The sequence below is a fragment of the Euphorbia lathyris genome, chromosome 3 (assembly GCF_963576675.1).
Source record: "Euphorbia lathyris chromosome 3, ddEupLath1.1, whole genome shotgun sequence".
NCBI classification, from domain to species: Eukaryota; Viridiplantae; Streptophyta; class Magnoliopsida; order Malpighiales; family Euphorbiaceae; genus Euphorbia; species Euphorbia lathyris.
This window is the reverse complement of record NC_088912.1, coordinates 109,804,490-109,826,321: the sequence shown is the minus strand read 5'-3', so window position 1 is coordinate 109,826,321 and position 21,832 is coordinate 109,804,490. Positions and strand designations below refer to the sequence as shown.

Sequence of the window (21,832 nt, the reverse complement as noted above, 5' to 3'; positions counted from 1 at the left end):
GTTTAGTGTTGAGTATGGTAGCTGCAGAAGATTTAGAGCTGCAGCAAATGGATGTAAAAACGACATTTCTTCATGGGGACTTAAATGAAGACATCTATATGAAGCAACCTCAGGGCTATGAGTCTGATAACGGTGAGCTTGTGTGCAAGTTGAACAAGAGCTTGTATGGTCTGAAACAAGCTCCAAGACAGTGGTACAAGAAATTTCACGGATTGCAGGGTTGAGTGCTTGAGAACTGAGAAAACTGAAGAAGCAGTTATCTGAGCGGTTTGCTATGAAAGATCTCGGAGAAGCTAAGCAGATTTTGGGCATGAGGATTGAAATAGATAGGAAGGCTGGAAAGTTGTATCTCTCACAAGCTGAGTATATCAATAAGGTCTTGATTAGATTCGGCATGCAAGATGCCAAGCTAGCTACGGTTCCTTTGGGTAGCCATTTCAAGCTATCTAAACATGACTCACCCAAGAGCAGAGAAGAGCAAGTCCAGATGGAGAGAACTCCATATGCCTCAGCAATTGGCAGCTTGATGTATGCAATGGTGTGAACAAGGCCGGATATTGCACATGCTGTGGGAGTTGTCAGTCGTTTCATAGGAGACCCTAGTAAGAAGCATTGGGAAGCAGTAAAGTGGATTTTGAGATACCTGAAGGGAACCACTGAACAGGCCCTATGTTTTGAGGGCAAGAAAGTTATGTTGACAGGGTATGTGGATGCAGATTTGGCATCTAGTGACCTTGACAAGAGAAGAAGTACAACCGGATATGTCTTCACATTGGGTGGTACTGCTGTCTCTTGGGCTTCAAATCTGTAGAAGGTGGTGGCTTTGTCTACTGCAGAAGCTGAGTATGTTGCAGTGATTGAGGCTAGTAAGGAGATGGTATGGTTGCAGAATTTCTTACGTGAGTTGGGAAAGGAGCAGAAGGATCCTATTCTGTACAGCGACAGTCAGAGTGTCATTCATTTGGCAAAGAATCCCGCCTTTCACTCAAGAACAAAGACATAGAGTTGAAGTATCACTACATACGACATCTCTTGGATAGGAAGATATTGCAGTTGATGAAGATTCCAGGCACAGAGAATCCTGCAGACATGTTGACTAAGGTTGTAACCTTAGAGAAGCTGAAGCTATGTATGGCTTCAGCTGGCCTTGGTAATTAAGTTAAAGGCATGGCACTACCATCAGATGACGGATTTAGTCTCGAGGTGGGAGATTGTTGGGCTTATGGAGACTAATATATATAGGCCCAACTGAAGAGATGGGCCCAACTGCAGCGATCCAAAAATTTGGACGGGGTACGGGGGGCGGTAGCCCCTGTTGGGCCATCGGCCCAAATTTTTTTTTTGGCCGATTAGGGACGGTTAGCGTTTCAGGAGTATAAATGTAACCTCTTTCTCTGTAAACCGCATCTCATTCATTATAGTAAATATCCTGGCTTGGTAGTGCCCCAGACGTAGTCATTCATATTGAGTGGCGAACTGGGTAAACAATTCTTGTGTGCTTGCTTATTTTCATTTATCATAATTTCAATTATTCCTAACATGTATGTGAAATTTCTCACTAGGGCGATGCATCTTAATCCAACTTAAAGCTTCTTTGATAACCATGGCCTCAGATAGATGAGGACTGAGATTTCCTTGAAAAGCTCCCATCTTAGCTAGAATGCCTTCTCTAGAGTGATTACTTGATGATGTCATAGATGCAAAAAAAACTTTTGACGCAAGAATTCAAAAGAAAAGAAGAAACTTGTAAAAAGATAAGACAAAACGAAACTTTTCAGACGACAAGACCCATATATTTACTCAAATCAAATCAAATCTAACATTGAACCTGAGTCCATATTATGGAAGCACTATTATAGGTATTTCCTAAAAAATATATTACGGTTTATTTTCTAAATAGTAACTCTTATGGGTGTTCATCGGTCGGTTCGGTTTGAAAACCGAACCGAACCAGAATAACTGAAAACTGAACCGAACCAAAATAATCGAAAACCGAATAGCCTTAAAAATAAAAACCGAAGCTAACCGAATAATAATAAATAACCGAACCAAACCGACCGAATTATTTCGGTTGGTTTGGTTCGGTTATTCAGTTTCCTTACATTAAAAATTTTCATTAGCAATTATTTCTATATAAAGTTAATTTTACAGCATTAATGATGTTGTTGGTATTTACTTATATATATAACAGTTATTGTTTTTATTTTTGGATCCTGATGTTTGATGTTGTATCAAATAAAAAAGAAAATTGTTATATTATATTATATAGTTAAAATATAATATAAAGGGTGTTGTTAAACCCGGCCACAATTTCCCACCCCTAGCCCCATGAAATGACCAAACTACCCTTGTTGGTTTTGGTCTTTGGAAATTTTTTGTTTTCTCTCTACGAAACACGGACGTGTGGCTATCACATGCCTCACCACGTGGTGAGGCGTGATAGTCACATGTCTCACCATGTGGTGAGGCATGACAGCCACATGCCTCACCACGTGGTGGGGCATGTGAACATCACGCCTCACCACGTGGTGAGGCATGATGTTCACATGCCCCACCACGTGGTATTTTTTTTTCAATTTTAGATTTTAATTATTATTATTTTAAAAAATTATAATTATTCTAAAAAATTCTAAATATTCTAATTATTAACATTATAATTTGAATTATAATTATTAACATTATAATTAAATAATGTAAGGCATGATGTTCACATTCCCACGTGTGAATTTTTTTTTCCAATTTTACATTTTAATTATTATTATTCTAAACAATTATAAATATTATAATTATTCTAAAAAATTCTAAATATTATAATTATTAACATTATAATTTGAATTATAATTATTAACATTATAATTAAATAATATACATTAAGTATAAAACATGTGTTAAAATGTGTTAAAAACAATAAGTTCTAAAGAATTCTAAATATTAACAAATTACAACAAGCCAATTCGTCCGGTTCCATTCCTCAATGAATCGATGTGTGATAGATTTAAGAAAAATTGTTCACATGCTCACGTATGAATTTATTTTTCCAATTTTACATTTTAATTATTATTATTCTATGGAACCGGACGAATTGACTTGTTGTAATTTTTTAATATTTAGAATTGTTTAGAACTTATTGTTTTTAGGGTTAAGGTGCAAAAATACCCCTAACGTTTTGGGTCAGGAGCAATTTTACCCCTTGTTGAGCGATTTCTGCAAGTGCACGGTATACGCTTGTAGTAATAAAAGATATCGATCCCACATGGAACGTTTTTTTTAACAAAACTTATTTACAATTGGTTAAATTTACTTTAAGGTTTATAATATGGAAAATCGTTTAATCGGTTTTGGTTTTGAAATTGCTAGAATGAGAATTAGATTAGAGTATGAAAATGTTAGAAAATATTCTGATTTAAGAATGAATTTGCAAGATAGGAACTTTTAGTACTTTTTAGAAAAGTAAACGAATGTATTCGTTTGCATTAAGCAAAGAAAACAACTTTAAACTTTGTACGAATTATAAAGATGAAATAAATGACGGAACCTCTAATTAATTGGCTTTGAACATGACAAAACCCTTTCGGGATAGTTGCCCTTAATCAAATTAAAACTCTTTCGAGATAATAATTTGCCTAAGTGTTCAACAAAGTTTCTTTATAAAGATTTTGGATTAAATATGTTTTAATGAAAACACCAGCAGTTACTTTAGTGGATTGGTTACCATAAGTGCTGCATAAAAATCTATCGAATAGAACGGACTTTATTAGATGAAATATAAATTGTTACAAGTTTACAGAGAACATGGAGCATGGAAACATTCGACGGCTTGCAAGTGAACGGGTTGATCAATCCTTTCCTTGGGTTTCGTTAGAGTTTGTCAGGCTCAGGGGCGGATCCTCTACTCAATCTTCTTGTTGAATCTTCGTAATAGAGACTGGGTCGGTCTATTACCAAAATGAAAACTAAACTGGAACAATGACTAAACGTTACTAAACTTGTTATTATTGAATAAACAATGTGTGTACAACATATTGCTTTTTACAAAATCGAAATCTAACTTCTGAATTACTTGATTCGGAATTTCTGCATAAATTATATACTAATCTCTTTTTTCTACATATCTTCAACTCTCCATCAACTCTTTATTTATAGATGTTGAAGAGTCTTGATTGAAGTGTCGTGTCCGTTGTGAAGGATCGTGTCCGTTGCGAAAGGACGTCTTTATCCACCCGAACGATCGCGTTTCGTCGAAAACGAAAGTGTGTAACTAGGCTTCTAAAATCTCATGCTCGTACCCAGAATCTTAAATTCTCTACCGAGAATGTGGGAGCATCAATTGGTCTTCAAACGAAGGAAGGAGAAGCTGGGGAACGCGTGTCGCGACCGTGAATTTGGGGGCCGCGGTCGCGGCATGGAACGTTTTTTGGTTTTTCAGCTTTCGTTCGCGTCCTCGATTTGGCGTTATTAATTTCTGTCGTCTTCGACTCCTTTTGTAGGGTTTTTCTTCTGTTTTCGAGCTCTTTTCGTTCCTATTTGGATTTTACCAAATATTTATGTACCTTACAAGAAAGAAACATATTCGAGGGTAAAAGCTTCCTAACAGTTATAAATAGCATAAATTTGTAGCAATATTGATGTAATTAACGATGATATTTTAGGTATATTTTGGGCTTAACAAATCTCCACACTTAATCTTTTGCTAGTCCCGAGCAAAATTTTACTGAATTTATTCTCTAACTAATCTCTTTATGAAAATAAAACATATATCTCTGTATTACCTTTTGAATTAGTTAAGCCGAAAAGACTAACTTCGCATGGCAAATTTATACGCAAAACATTAAACTAACTGAGTATAATATACGATATATCATTCGTCTTGTATTTCCAATTTTGAATTGAAGCATTCAGGACGATATAAGCACGCATGCTATTGAGTCTTTCGTCTCAAGGCATTTCAAAGCACAAAATTTCCTTTCCCAAACCTAAACTAATATATGAAATATATTAAATATTTAAATAAGTACTTGGGATTAATTTATTTACTTAGTTACGCCTGAGATAAGGGTGGTCTTGATCGTAACTTTATACGTATTTTATTGCTTTGTGTTTGCTTAAGAGGTACCGACCATGCCATGGGTGGATGCAATCGTTACTTTAAACTTAAACACGCTTATAATTTTTGCTTTAAACGTTCCTTCCATACCTCGATTGTGATAAGGGTGGTCGCAACCGTGGCCAAAAGTAAACGGTACTTAATTTTTCTTCCCTTTCATACCTCGATTGTGATAAGCTTGGTCTCAATCGTGGCCAAAAGTTAAGAATTCAACTAATTGATTAATTAATATGAAATATAAAATTGAATTGTAAATTGGGAAAAAGAAATATAGCACATTCATCCTATATTGACTTAAAATTCAACATGTATTATGGCTAAAGTTTCCTTAAAAACTTCAATTGGTGTTAATTTAAGACGAAATCAAACCGAGCTAAAATTGTTAGTTCAATTTAATGCCTATAAACCTAATTGAAAATTTAAAATAAGATTTATTGTATCATGAATTGCATGATATAAAATAGAGATTGAAATAAAGAATTTATTAACTTAAATACATTCACTCGAGACAATTTTACTTAAAATCGTATCGGAGATTTATGAAAAATTTTGAAAAATATTACCCGTATACGTATAGAAATATTCTTTCTAACGAAAATGATAACCTAAAAATAATCATAAGTTAAAATATTTTTAAACATGTGAAAATATAAAGTTTTATAAAAATAATGTTAAATAAATTGTGTTGCAATACATATGTTGCATTAACGTAAAACAAGTGTTGCTTAAAAATTATTTATTCTTATTCGTTGCATAAAAATTTATTCGTACTAAAAATAAAATGATATATGCAATTTCCGCAAAATCCATAATGATATTTTTTTCCGTTTTGCAAAATAATATCTTTGTTGCATTTATTCGTATACGTATAGAAATTGATATATGTATGTCTCCTCCCACACTTAAATTGGACCATGTCCTCATTGGTGCAAAAATAATGGAGAAAACATAAAAAATAAATACGAAATAAGGCATACGAAACAAAGATGGAAATAGTAGCAAATTAAACATTCAACATAAAATTAAAAAGAAAAATGTACCAAACATATGAAAAATGAAAAATTGTACCAAATTATAACAAGATAGAAATAAAATGAAAGAAAACAACCTATTCTTGAGGTGGGGAATCCGGAGGTGTAGGTGAAGTCTCCACATTGCGGCGTCGGAAAAAGGAAAGCATCCGATGCCGAGTCGATCTATGCTCACGCCTCAAAAGGTTGAGGTTGTCATTCTGTTTTCTACCAAATCATCAATTCTCAAGTTCATTTGACGATTGTTGGAATTGATTTGGTTCAAAATCCTCCTCAAATCCACCGGATCATCCGCTTGAGGTGCTTGGGGTTGTGGTTGTGATGTGAATCTCGAAAGCACGAAGCTGAGGGCGAATGAAACCTTACAAATCCCTTTGATTCCTGTTGGGCGAATTACAAGGTCTCAAACCAAGAAGGTTCAAGAAGAATTCAACGGTTTAATGAAGGAAGTTCGGAACATTCCAAGTGAAATATTCTTGACGGAAGAAACTGAGTTTGTCTTAATAGTTCAAGTCCTTGCTAGGGAAACTTAGTCTTATATGTGATGTACAGGGTTGGTCCAAATGGATTTATTTAAAGAGAGCTTTGGACAAATATATGTTAGGCATATATTTAACCCATTGGGATCTTTATCTAATTCTAAAACTAAGTGGGCCAAGTCTTTTTATTAAATGGTTTAGTTGGGCTTAAATTGATTAGATTAGTTAGGCCAATTCTGTTATTAATAACGTGTAAACAGCTTGCCTTTAGGGTTAGTCTTTTATTGTTTCCTAGTTGGACTAGGATTAGTGTGCTTGCTGTCCTAGTTGCTTAAGGATTGTATAATTTTCAGCCCATTTAAGGGTGCTGGACGAATTGAAAGGCATTGATTGATTATAATATAATTTGGTTTTTACACCTTCAAAAATTCTAGCAGTCTTTTACTATTTTGAGAGTTAGTATTTCGGCTCCGACTCTTGAAGTATTATTTTGATCGTGATCAATCATCAAGGCTAGGCGTTTGAGAATCAACCCCGTCACAGGTTCTTTCATCCAATTCGAAAGGTTGTTCAGTTTCATACTGTTTTGATTGTTCGAGTTATTTGTTTGGATTGGTGAACTTATTGCCGTCCTTCTACTTCCTTTTAGTGTGTTTATTATCTGAACCACCTATAATACGATTCTGTTTTTTATTATCTTTTGTGTTTATCTTAATTCGACGGTCGGGTAAATCTAAGTTGAGTTCGATTGTTACACCCGCGTAATCCGATTCACATCAGTTGGTATCAGAGCACTCAGGCGAATTAAGGTGTATCGTTCTAACGTATTTGCAACTTTATTTCATCAACTTTATTTCATCGAGTTCCGCAACTGTTTGATTCTAGAATAATTTAGGGTTCATTGTGTAGCGAATTTCTTTCCTTCTTTATCCAAAAAAAAAATCTCTATTTGTGTGACTTATATCTCGTTTAGCCGCTAATTACGTGATGTCTTAAAAAAAATAAAAAAAGAGGGTTCAGAATTATTCCTGAAGGACGAACAAAGTAAGGTTAAATCATTCAAAACCTTAAAATAAATTGTAGCAGCAAAGGCTTTCCTGTTTTAATAATGTCACACTCAAATACCTCAATTTCTTGAAACCATCGTCTCTTGTTGTCCAAACCGTCTACCCCAATCTTTAGTTGTCCGTCAATTTGTGTTTCGTAAAAAAATTATTTGTTATCGTTGTTTCTTAGTTATCCGTTGTTCGTATATTCTTTTTTCTCTTACGATTTGCTTCTTGGTTATTCGATTTTGCTTGGCTTGTGTATTGAGATCAATCAAAATAATACCATAGAGCACGGAACCATTGTGAGTATTCTGAAACTTCTCTCTCAAATTCTATATTTGTTATTTTGTCCAAATTAACATCATGGCAGGAGAGGAAGAGAGTGCTAATTTCAAAGATAAGAAGGTGGAAGACATGTATAGAGACTATGCGGGAAAATTCAGGCAAATGGAAACAGCAATAGCCCTCTTAGAGGATGAGCTATTACGGGTAAAGTTGGAGAAAAAGAGACCAACATGTCCTAACCGAAAAGATGATTTTGAAGATGATTCAGAGGAAGAACAATCAAGTTCTCATTCTAGGAGAAACACCCGAAGGGGGATGAGGGAAGACGGTAATCTGAACACCATCAAGATGAAAATTCCGTCGTTTCAAGGTAAAAGTGACCCCGACTTGTATCTTGAATGGGTGAGAAAGGTAGATGCCATATTTGATATCCACTATTATTCGGAGGAGAAAAATATCAAGTTAGCTGTTTCCGAGTTCACTGATTACGCAGCCATTTGGTGGGATCAACTTCGGAAGAGCCGACGTAGAGATGGAGACCCAGCTGTTGAGACGTGGGGTGAAATGAAGCGGGTCATGAAAAAGAGGTTTGTTCCTTCTTATTATTACCGTGAAATCTTTAACAAGTTGCAAGGCTTAAGTCAAGGAGATAAAAGTGTGGAAGACTACTACAAAGAAATGGAAGTCGCTATGATGAGGGCTGATGTCCAGGAGGATGAGGAGTCAACAATGGCTCGGTTTTTGGGAGGTTTGAATGAAGATGTAGCTGATGTTGTCGAACTTCAACACTATATCACAATGGAAGAGCTGCTCCATAAGGCCATTAAAATCGAGAAACAACTCCGTCGGAAAGGGAAATCACGCTTGGATAATTCTTCTTCTTCATCATCTTGGAAGCCTAATTACAAACGTGAGGAGAAGAGCTCACCTTAGAACCTACAGCCTAAATCTAATTTCAAGGCTAAAGAAGACTTGCAAAGCAAAGGTACAACCACTGAAACTCCTAATAGAAACAGAGACATTAAATGCTTTAAATGTCAAGGTCGTGGTCATATGATGCGAGACTGCCCTAACAAGCGCACCATGGTGTTGAAACATGGTGAGGTCGTGACTGATACTGAATCTGATTATGATGATAGTATGCCTCCATTAGAAGATTGTAGTGATGTTGAGGGGACCGGAGAGCATATTTTGAATGATAACGTAACCCTTGTTGTTAGGCGAATGCTTAATGTTCAAAATAAGTTTGCTATCGAACAAAGGGAGAATATATTTCATGCTCGTTGTCATGTAAAGGATAAAGTATGTAGCCTAATTGTAGATGGTGGTAGTTGTTGTAATGTTGCTAGTACTACCATGGTTGAGAAATTGGATCTGCCTACAACACGGCATCCAAAACCATATAGGCTTCAATGGCTCAATGATAGTAATGAGGTGAAGGTTACTAAATAAGTCTTAGTCAGTCTGTCAATTGGAGCTTACAAAGATCAAGTTCTATGTGACATTGTTCCAATGCAAGCTTGTCATATCCTTTTGGGACGTCCATGGCAGTTTGATCGTGAAGCCATTCATAATGGCAAGTTGAACAAAATTACCCTCATTAGGGAAGGAAAATGTTACACTCTCTTACCTTTATCAGCAACACAAGTGTACCAGGATCAGCTCCATCTGCAAAATTCTTCATCTATGCAAGGGGGTTCGGTTGAGAAGAGAGAAAATAAGAGTGATAAAATCAGTAAGGGTGAGAAGAGAGAAAAGGTGAGAGAAAAGGCAAGTGAGTTGAGAGAAGAGGAGGTGAGGAGAGAAGAAAGCAAGGGCGTTGCAAAAGCCAATAATTTCAACTTGTACGCCAAAATGAGAGATGTTAAACAAGCTAAAACTAATAAACTTAATCTAGTTTTATTATATTGCAAAGGTTTAAGCTTGTCAGTAAGTAAATCTGACCAGTCTCCTCCTAGTGTGGCTTCCTCTCTTTTGCAGGAATTTGATGATATTTTCCCCGAGGAGATGCCGAGTGGACTGCCTCCTATTCGTGGAATTGAAGATCAAATTGATTTCATACCCGGAGCATCAATTCCTAATCGACCCGCTTATAGAAGTAATCCCGAGGAAACAAAGGAGCTTCAAAGGCAAATTGAGGAGCTGATGTCAAAAGGGTTAGTTCGTGAAAGTATGAGCCCATGTGCTATTCCGGTCATCTTAGTACCAAAAAAAGATGGGACATGGAGGATGTGTATTGATTGTCAAGGCGTCAATAAAATCACGGTAAAATATCGTCATCCTATTCCTAGACTTGATGATATGTTAGATGAGTTGTGTGGGGCTGTTTACTTTACAAAAATTGATTTAAAAAGTGGGTACCATCAGATTAGAATGAAACTTGGTGATGAATGGAAAACTGCTTTTAAAACTAAACATGGGTTATACGAATGGTTAGTTATGCCTTTTGGATTAACTAATGCACCTAGCACGTTTATGAGGTTAATGAACCATGTTTTGAGAAAATTTATAGGTAAATTTGTTGTTGTTTACTTTGATGACATCCTTATCTATTCTAATTCTCTTTCTGAGCACCTTGGCCATATCCGAGCTGTATTAGAGGCACTGCGGAAAGAATAGCTATATGCTAACTTTTTGAAGTGCACATTTTGCATGGAAAAGGTTGTGTTTTTGGGTTTTGTAGTTTCTTCCCAAGGAGTGGAAGTTGATGATGAAAAGGTAAAAGCAATCCAGGATTGGCCTACACCCAAGTCAGTTACCGAGGTAAGGAGTTTTCACGGCTTGGCAAGCTTCTATCGCAGGTTTGTCAAAAACTTTAGCTCTATAGCTGCCCCTTTAACTGAGATAATTAAAAAGAATGTGGGTTTTAAATGGGGAAAAGAGCAATAGAGTGCTTTTCATTTATTGAAACAGAAACTAACCACTGCACCTATATTAGCTTTGCCTAATTTTGATAAAACATTTGAAATTGAATGTGATGCATGTGGTGTGGGAATAGGGGCTGTTTTAATGCAGGAAGGTCGTCCATTAGCATACTTTAGCGAGAAACTGAGTGGAGCTGCCTTAAATTATCCTACTTATGATCAAGAGTTATATGCATTGGTTAGAGCTCTAGAAACTTGGCAACACTACCTATGGCCTAAAGATTTTGTTATTCACACTGATCATGAATCATTAAAACATCTTAAGGATCAGCATAAACTTAATAGAAGGCATGCTAGGTGGGTTGAGTTCATAGAAACATTCCCTTATGTGATCCGGTATAAGCAAGGGAAAGAAAATGTTGTTGCTGATGCCTTGAGTAGGCGTGTTAGTTTATTGAATATGATGCATGCTAAATTACTAGGGTTCGAGTTTATCAAGGAATTGTATGCTAGTGATGAGGAATTTGCATCAATATTTGAGGCTTGTGAGCATACTGCATTTGGGAAATTCTATAGACATGAGGGTTTTTTTATTTAGGGCAAATAGACTTTGTTTGCCTAAGTGTTCTTTGAGGGGTTTGTTGGTTCGTGAGGCTCATGGAGGAGGGCTCATGGGACATTTTGGTGTACTTAAGACTTTAAATATGTTGTCAGAACATTTCTTTTGGCCACACATGAAGCGAGATGTGGTAAGGGTATGTTCTAATTGTATTAATTGCAAACAATCTAAGTCTCGGGTGATGCCACATGGTTTGTATACTCCTCTGCCTGTACCTAGTGAACCTTGGACTGATATTTCTATGGATTTTGTATTAGGTTTACCCAGGTCGAAGAGTGGTAATGATTCTATCTTTGTGGTTGTTTGTAGATTTTCTAAGATGTCTCATTTTGTTCCGTGTCATAAAACGGATGATGCCACTCATATTGCTAATCTATTCTTCAGGGAGATAGTCTGTTTACATGGAGTACCTAAGAGTATAGTTAGTGATAGAGATTCTAAGTTCTTAAGCTATTTTTGGAAGACTCTGTGGGGAAAACTAGGTACTAAGCTGTTATTTTCTACATCTTGTCACCCTCAAACTGATGGTCAAACTGAAGTAGTAAATAGAACCTTAGGACAACTTTTAAGAGCTGTTATAAAGAAAAATTTGAAGTCATGGGAAGAGTGCATTCCATTCGTTGAATTTGCATATAATAGGGCTGTGCATTCTTCTACTAGCTATTCGCCTTTTGAAATTGTGTATGGTTTTAATCCTCTTACTCCATTAGATTTAATTCCTTTACCTATTGATGAGAGGAAAAGTTTAGATGGCAAGAAAAAGGCTGATCTAGTTAAAAAATTACATGAACAAGTAAAACAGCAGCTTGAGAAGAAAAATGAACACTACGCGCATCAAGTTAACAAGAATCGCACCAAAGTGATCTTTGAACCTGGCGATTGGGTCTGGTTGCATATGCGCAAGGAGAGGTTTCCTGCTCAAAGGCGAACCAAGTTACATCCTAGAGGCGATGGGCCTTTTCAAGTTATAGCAAGGACTGGAGACAACGCTTACAAGCTTGATCTTCCCGGTGAGTATAATGTCCATGCTACTTTTAATGTTTCTGATTTATCTTTGTTTGATGTAGGTGATGCCGATTCGAGGACGAATCCTCTTGAAGAGGGGAAGAATGATGTGAATCTCGAAAGCACGAAGCTGAGGGCGAATGAAACCTTACAAATCCCTTTGATTCCTGTTGGGCGAATTACAAGGTCTCAAACCAAGAAGGTTCAAGAAGCATTCAACGGTTTAATGAAGGAAGTTCGGAACATTCCAAGTGAAATATTCTTGACGGAAGAAACTGAGTTTTTCTCAATAGTTCAAGTCCTTGCTAGGGAAACTTAGTCTTATTTGTGATGTACAGGGTTGGTCCAAATGGATTTATTTAAAGAGAGCTTTGGACAAATATATGTTAGGCATATATTTAACCCATTGGGATCTTTATCTAATTCTAAAACTAAGTGGGCCAAGTCTTTTTATTAAATGGTTTAGTTGGGCTTAAATTGATTAGATTAGTTAGGCCAAGTCTGTTATTAATAACGTGTAAACAGCTTGCCTTTAGGGTTAGTCTTTTATTGTTTCCTAGTTGGACTAGGATTAGTGTGCTTGCTTTCCTAGTTGCTTAAGGATTGTTTTATTTTCAGCCCATTTAAGGGTGCTGGACGAATTGAAAGGCATTGATTGATTATAATATAATTTGGTTTTTACACCTTCAAAAATTCTAGCAGTCTTTTACTATTTTGAGAGTTAGTATTTCGGCTCCGACTCTTGAAGTATTATTTTGATCGTGATCAATCGTCAAGGCTAGGCGTTTGAGAATCAACCCCGTCACAGGTTCTTGCATCCAATTCGAAAGGTTGTTCAGTTTCATACTGTTTTGATTGTTCGAGTTATTTGTTTGGATTGGTGAACTTATTGCCATCCTTCTACTTCCTTTTAGTGTGTTTATTATCTGAACCACCTATAATACGATTCTGTTTTTTTATTATCTTTTGTGTTTATCTTAATTTGACGGTCGGGTAAATCTAAGTTGACTCCGATTGTTACACCCGCGTAATCTTATTCACATCAGGTTGAGCTTGGGGTTCATCTTCTTCTCCTACCGCCTCTCCGCCGCCTTCGGTACCTGCAAATTGAGAACTTGAAGCGCCACCACCCATAGTGCCACGAAGGTGGGCAATACGGGAGGCATACGAAATAAAGACGGGGGGACCTTGCGGAAGCAATAAATGAGCTCGCTCAAGAGCTGAGATGTCCAAAAGGGGAACATAACCACGGTAGGTGGACATGTCAAAATCAGCCAATTCACCCCGAGCTCCCAACACAATAGCGGTGATAAAATTACAAAGAGGGATCTGAATGGTAGTAGCCCTCGAAGCACGAAACAAATTATCGAACATTATGCCAATGCTATCAATCCTCAAACCTTTAAACAAGCTATCCAAAACATATAAATCCCGAACCTGAACCTTTGAACTCTCAACACGCCCAAACAAGGAGAAACTCAAAAATTTGTGAAAGAAGAACACACAATTGTCCTTAATCAACTTGCTTGAAGTGTTCTTGGAATTAAAATAGTCTTGGTCCGAAAGAGTTTGCCAAACCGCATCATTATCAAAATCTTTAGGCTTATCATAAAAATTAGAGGTAGGGAAACCAAACATATTTCCCATAGCATCATAATCAATGGTGTATGTGATACCATTATTCCTAAAAGAGATTGAGGTTTTCTTCTTATTCATGGTCAAAGTGACCAAAAATTCCACCACATATTCATTAATACGCGGAAAACGCATATTAACGAATTCTTGCCAACCCAACGCCTCAATAAAAGCATCAATTCGAGTAGAGAAATTCAATGTTCTTACCGAATGGAAGTCTAAGAAGTGCATATCCACAAATTGGCGGTCGGCTTGTGAAAAATGTTTGAAACGAGCGGCTTCTTCCTCCGAAGCGATGTCAAAATAAGCTCCACATTGAACCCGAAGGCGATTAGCTTCCGTAACAGTGGGCTTGTTACCAACATGCTTAGTCCTAACCATGGTGATGGTGTTTAGTGTTTTTAGGGTTTGAGAAGAAAAAGAAGAAGAAGAAGGAATTGAGAGAAAGAGTAAAGCTTGAAGATGAGTTTGGGGTTTGGAAAATGGAAGTGATTGAATAGAAAAGAGGATAGAAATTGGAGTGAATAAATTGGGAAGAGTAAAAGTAGATTTTTGGGGAAGAGTTTGGAGTAAGGGATTGGGTAAAAATAAAGGTGATGTGAGGTGTGTGTAAGAGGTAGGGTTGTATAGGGTGATTAGGTGAATGTATAGGTAGAATAGGAATAGGAATAGGCAAAAATATTGGCAAAATCGGAATCAATAGGTCATAAATCACGCGTGTCGCGACCGCGAATAGTAAAGCCGCGGCCGCGGCACGCGATTTTCAGGGAATTTTGCCCCTGAAATTCGTCCATAGTTGCTGCTCATACCGAGAATTATTAATTCTCGGTAGAGAATTGGTCAAAATGGCCCATTTGGGTGCCTTTTGACATGGTTTGTGCAATTTTGTTGATGATTTGGTTCCTGAACTTAATATAAAGTGTCCCTGCACTTAAAAACTAAAATAAATGACATTAATTGCAAGGAAAACCAAAGGTTTAACCTTAATAAATTGAATTAAAGTGTAATAAATTGGTTTAGAAATAATTAATGAAACTTAAATTGTCATTGATGCATATAAGTTAAGAGAATCATATTAAGTGCATAAATAAGTGCATATAAATATATATTAATTATAGGAATCTTAGTCAATTGAATGAATTAATGTTTTAAACTCAATGAATGAAGTTTGTGAAAATTGGATTAAGTGTGAATATATGTGTTAATTAAGAAAAACATGATTTGTTCAATATTATAGATTTTATATAGATTTAACCATGATTATATAAAAAATGTAATCAAACATATATCTAACCTTGTAAAAATAGTAAATGAACTAAAATGAAATAGAACTTTATTGAATAAAACAAACTATAAAAACAAAGAATAAAATGAAATAATACAAAAACACACAAAATATTTACAAAAAGAAAACCTATTAACTTAAACTATTCTATATACTCATCCCTATCAAGTGGGATATTTCTGGCCTTAATACGATCAATTTGAAACTGCAAGAAAGTTTCACGTTCCGGTGCAGATAGAAAGTGAGGCCCTGCTCGAAAGACACGTTTTACAAGTCCTTCGTGCTCGAGAAACTCATAGTCAATTGTCGGGAAGAATTCATCATCACTCCAGGGAACATCAATGGTACCCTTTGTACCGAGAATTATTCCACAGATTATATTGCTGAACCCAATCTTCTTATCCTTGGATCGAGAAGAGGCGACAAGACCCTCCATCAGAATCTTTGAAGAATCTACTGCATTTCCCTGGAATATATCTCCAAGGACATAGAGATCTGTGTCACGGACCACACTACTGAACGTGCGACCGAATAAACTGTGGCACAGGAATTTGTGCAGATACAGCATGGAGTTGGAGCGAAAAGAGTGATTATAGGCGAGTTTTGAATTGAATCGCTAGAATCCAGTGAGCATTCTCCAAACGTCCGAGGATGTCATGTCTCGTCCAGGATGATGTTTTATTGTATTCCTGGGGGAAAACCAAACCAAGCATGCAACTCGGGATAACCGAAAGTAAAGATTTCGCCTTCTCGACGAAAACTGAGACGTACCCGTCGTTTATTAGTGAAACGCACGGTACAAAAGAATTCGAGTATCCAGTCGCATATTATTGGAAATCGCATTTGGGCGAATTTTGTCCACCCTAGGTGTTCCATATAGCGGCTCATGTCATCAGTAATGCCTAATTGGCTGTTAAAAAATTCATCCATATACAACATTCCGGTGAAGAATTTGTAACGGTGATTCCAATAACGCCTACCTTCATCGTGATTGAAGATAGGAAAAGGCGCCCCATATCGCTTGGATAAGTCTGGGCGTTTATTGCTTGAGGCAGCCTTGTGCCTTGAAGTTTTGTATTTGGTAGGCATGGTGGTTGTTTGAATGAAACAAAGTTGCTGGTACTGAATAGAAAATGGTGTTTTGAAGAAATCAGAGTTCTGATAAAGATGAAAAGAATTGTAACAGAACTTGAATCCTCTAGGATTAATTTATAAGAGTTTTAGATGAAAGGAGGAGTTGTTTTAATCATGAAAAGGTATAAAATGACACATTTCGGGAATGAAGAAACTTAAGGTTTCAGTTGTCAAGAGGTTTGTTGAAAGGTTTAGGTTGATTCAGACCTGAGTGTGCAGGAATTTCGCGTGTCGCGACCGAGAATAGCAAAGCCGCGGTCGCGACACGCTGATTTCCTTGCGGAAATCGGGCGTCAAAAGCCATGTCCTGATTCACGGTAGAGAATTTATAATTCTCGGTAAGTTCAGAGAAAATCTAACCTATTTGGACAAATCTGAAAAATAGAATTCTCGGCAGAGAATTCCAAATTCTCGGTAGAGAATTGCCTGAAACTTCAATTTCATTCTAATTTCCTAAAATTAATTCTAAAACCATGAAATAAACATATTTTATGCATATAAATCATAACATAAAGGCATCTAATCACAAAAATTGGCATTTGAAAAATAAAATAAAATAAAATTAAATAAAATAAAAATAAAATAAAATAAAATGAACAAAAATATAAAAAGAAAACAAAATAAACTGTGATAAAAAAACTGAGTGATTTATACGTCAGAAAATCTTGTTACGAATGAAATTTCTAGTTGTGAAATATTTTCGTAATAGATTTTACATCGATTACCATTAACTTTGAAACAAATTCCGTTAGGACCTTCCAGTTCTAAAGAACCATAATCGAATGTTTTGACGACAAAATATGGTCCTATCCATCTGGACTTAAGTTTTCAGGAAATAAACGAAGTCGTGAATTAAATAACAACAATTTATCCCCAACATTAAAGTGTTTGACTTTAATTTTGGCCTCGTGCCATTTTTTCACTTTTTCTTTATAAATTTTTGCATTTTCGTAAGATAGATGGCGTAACTCATCTAACTCATTTAAATCGAGCAAACGTTTCTTACCTGCTTGTCGTAAATCAAAGTTAAGTTCCCTAATAGCCCAATAGGCTTTATGTTCTAATTCGACAGGCAAATGACATGCCTTTCCATACACTAAGCGGTATGGAGTCATTCCTATTGGTGTTTTAAATGCAGTACGGTATGCCCATAACGCATTATTTAGTTTACACGACCAATCTTTTCTTGAGGATGAAACTGTTTTCTCTAGAATCCATTTGAGTTCTCTATTTGATATCTCTGCCTGACCATTTGACTGCGGATGGTATGGTGTTGATACGCGGTGGCGTACTCCATATTTTTTCATAAGCGTTTCAAAACTTCGGTTTATAAAATGAGCACCACCATCATTAACGATGACTCTTGGACAACCAAATCTACAAAATATATCATCAAGAAAATTAACGACAACTTTAGAATCGTTCGTCGGGGTTGCAATTGCTTCAACCCACTTTGAAACATAATCAACGACGACTAATATGTAAGTTTTACCATTAGAAGGGGGAAAAGGTCCCATGAAATCTATTCCCCACATATCGAAGACTTCAACTTCTAATATGGTTGTGAGGGGCATCTCATCTTTCCTTCCTAGATTTCCTGTTCTTTGGCACTTATCACAACGAGTAATAAATGAACGGACGTCTTTAAACATCGTAGGCCAAAAGAAACCACATTCAAATATTCTAGCTGCTGTTTTGGTAGCTCCATTATGTCCTCCATAAGAGCTAGAATGGCATTCCGACATTATGGATTCATATTCATTTTCACCAACGCATCTCCTAATTATCCCGTCACCACAAGTTTTGAACAGAAAAGGATCTTCCCAAAAATACTGTTTAATGTCGAAGAAAAATTTCTTCTTTTGTTGGAAATTTAATCCTTCCGGAACAATATTGGCTGCAAGATAATTAGCAATATCTGCATACCAGGGTGACATGACGCTTTTCATTTGATAGAGATGTTCATCAGGGAAATCATCTCGTATACCGTTAGTTTCACCTATGGGACCGTTTTCATCTTCAAGTCTCGATAGATGATCGGCGACAAGGTTTTCTACTCCCTTTTTGTCTTTTTTTTCTATATCAAATTCTTGTAACAATAAAACCCATCTAATTAGACGTGGTTTTGCATCCTTCTTAGCAAATAAATATCTTAATGCTGCATGATCAGTGTAAATAACTACTTTCGAACCTAACAAGTATGACCTAAACTTATCAAATGCAAAAACTACAGCTAACATTTCTTTCTCAGTTGTGGTGTAGTTTAATTGTGCACCGGAAAGTGTGTGACTGGCATAATAAATGACATGAAGTTTCTTATCCTTCCTTTGTCCTAAAACACATCCGACAGCTAAGTCACTTGCATCACACATAATTTCAAATGGTAAATCCCAATCGGGTTTAGCAATAACTGGTGCACTGACTAAAGCTGTTTTTAATGTTTCGAAAGCTTTAAGCAATCTTCATTAAAATCAAAGGTAGAATCTTTCATGAGTAGATTAGTGAGTGGTTTGGAAATTACAGAAAAATTCTTAATAAATCTTTTGTAAAAACCGGCATGTCCTAAAAATGATCTTACTCCCTTAACAGTAGTTGGAGGGGGTAGTTTCTCTATTACTGAAGTTTTTGCTCTGTCCACTTCTAATCCCTTTTCAGATATTTTGTGACCTAGAACAATTCCTTCGTCAACCATGAAATGACATTTTTCCCAGTTTAATACCAAATTTGTTTCTTCACACCTAGACAAAACTTTATCCAAGTTTTCTAGGCACGAATCAAAGGAATCTCCATAAACTGAAAAATCGTCCATAAAAACTTCCATGATATCTTCAATGAAATCATTAAAAATTGCAGTCATACAACGTTGAAATGTTGCAGGTGCGTTACATAGACCAAAGGGCATTCTCCTATATGCAAATGTTCCGTAAGGACATGTGAAGGTTGTTTTATCTTGGTCATCCGGGTAAATGTATATTTGAAAGATTTCGGAGTAACCATCTAGAAAACAGTAGAAAGCGTGACCAGCTATCATTTCGATCATTTGATCAATGAAAGGAAGAGGAAAATGATCTTTCCTAGTTGCTTTATTTAAATTTCTATAATCTATACAAACCCTCCAACTAGTGGTGGTTCGTGTAGGTATTAATTCACCTTCTTCATTCCTTACAACTGTTATGCCTCCCTTTTTAGGTACGCAATGGATTGGACTAACTGTTGAGCGATTTCCGCAAGTGCACGGTTTCGCTTGTAGTAATAAAAATATCGATCCCACAGGAATACGTTTTTTAACGAAAAACTTATTTTTGAGTTTATTAATTTCGAACTTGTTAGATTTATTATTAATTGTAAATGAAAAGTGAAATTTGTCTAATTGAATCTAGGAAAAATAATTGTTTAATTGAGTTTATGAACTTTGAATACTTGAAAAATGCTGGAATAAAATTTTATATTTAGAATAAATCGATTGTTAGAAAGATCTTCTGATTTAAGGATGAATTTTACAAAACAGGAACATTTAGAACTTTTAGAAAAACAATGAATGTATTCATTTGCATTAAGCAAAGAAAACAACTTAAACTTTGTATCAATTATGATGATGAAATAAATGACGGAACCTCTAATTAATTGGCTTTGAACGCGATAAAACCCTTTCGGGATAGTTGCCCTTACTCAAATTAAAACTCTTTCGAGATGATAATTTGCCTAAGTGTTCAACAAAGTTTCCTTGTAATGATTTTGAATTCAACTGCGTATTAATGAAAACACCAGCCTCACTTATATTGGATTGGTTACCATAAGTGCTGCATAACGATTTGTCGAATAGAACGGACTTTATTAGATGAAATATAAATTGATACAAGTTTACAGAGAACATGGAGCATCGAGTTCTTCGAGGGCGTGCAAGTGAACGGCTTGATCGGTTCCTTTCCTTGGGTTTCCTTAGAGGTTGTCAGGCTCAGGGGCGAACACTCTACTCAATCTTCTCGCTGTAACTTCGTAATAGGGATTCGATCGGCCACTACCATGATGCAAACTAAAACTGGAACAATGTCTAAACGCTACTGAGTTGTAATTAAACTATAAACAATATGTGTACCTCATCTTGTTTTGTACAGAATCTAATTTCTAACTCTCGAAATGTTTTTACTTAGAACTTAGACATAAGTTCTACGCTCTGATTCTATATCTATATTATAACATTTCATTGCATTTTTCTCAACATCAACTCTTTATTTATAGATGTTGAAGGGTTGTGATTGAAGTGATGTATCCGTTGGTTAAGAGTCGTGTCCGTTGTGAAAGGACGTCTTTATCCACTTGAACGAACGCGTTTCTTGGATTTCAGCATGTGTTAAATGCTTTTGGCAAATTTTCTGCACTTACCGAGGATAGGAATCCTCGGCCGTGAATGACGTAGCATTAAGTTGAACGTTGGACGAAGGGGAGAAATGGCTAAACCACGCGTGTCGCGGCCGCGGGTTGGGGATTCACTGTCGCGGCACTGTGAGTTTTCTCACTTCTTTGCTTTCGTTCGTGTCCTCGACTTGGTGCTTTCGATTTACGTCGTCTTTGACTCCTTTGGTAGGGTTTTTCTTCTGTTTTTGATCCTTTTTCGTTCCTATTTGGATTTTACCAAATATTTAGGTACCTTACAAGAAAGAAAGATATTCGAGAGTAAAAGTAATCTAAACAAATATAAACAACATAAATTTGTAATAAAAATGATGTAAATATTAATGATATTTTAGGTATATTTTGGGCTTAACAATCTCCACACTTAATCTTTTGCTAGTCCCGAGCAAAATTTCACTGAATTTATTCCTTAACTAATCTCTTTATGAAAATAAAACATATATCTTTGTTTTTACCTTTTAAATTAGTTAAGCCGAAAAGACTAACTTCGCATGGCAAATTTATACGCAAAATATCAAACTAACTTAGTATAAATACGATATATCATTCGTCTTGTATTTCAATGTTTAAATTGAAGTATTCGGGACGATGTAAGCACGCATGTTATTGAGTCTTTCATCTCAAGGCATTTCAAAGCACCAAATTTCCTTTCCCAAACTTGAATTATTATATATGAGTATAAAGTTTAATTTATTTGCTTAGTTACGCCCGTGATAAGGGTGGTCTCGATCGTAACTTTATATGCATTTTATTTGTGTTCGCTTAAGAGGTACCGACCATGCCATGGGTGGACGCAATCGTTACTTTAAACTTTAAACACGCTTAATTTTTCTTATTTAAACGTTCATTCCATACCTCGATTGTGATAAGGGTGGTCGCAACCGTGGCCAAAAGTACGCTTTACTTATTTATTTCTTCCCTTTCATACC

General features: G+C 36.1%; 1 pseudogene; it reads left to right on the top strand.

The window, feature by feature from the left end:
* Nucleotides 1-274: 274 nt before the first annotated feature.
* On the top strand, nucleotides 275-12,755 carry LOC136222866 (uncharacterized; annotated as a pseudogene).
* The last annotated feature ends 9,077 nt before the right edge of the window (nucleotides 12,756-21,832 follow it).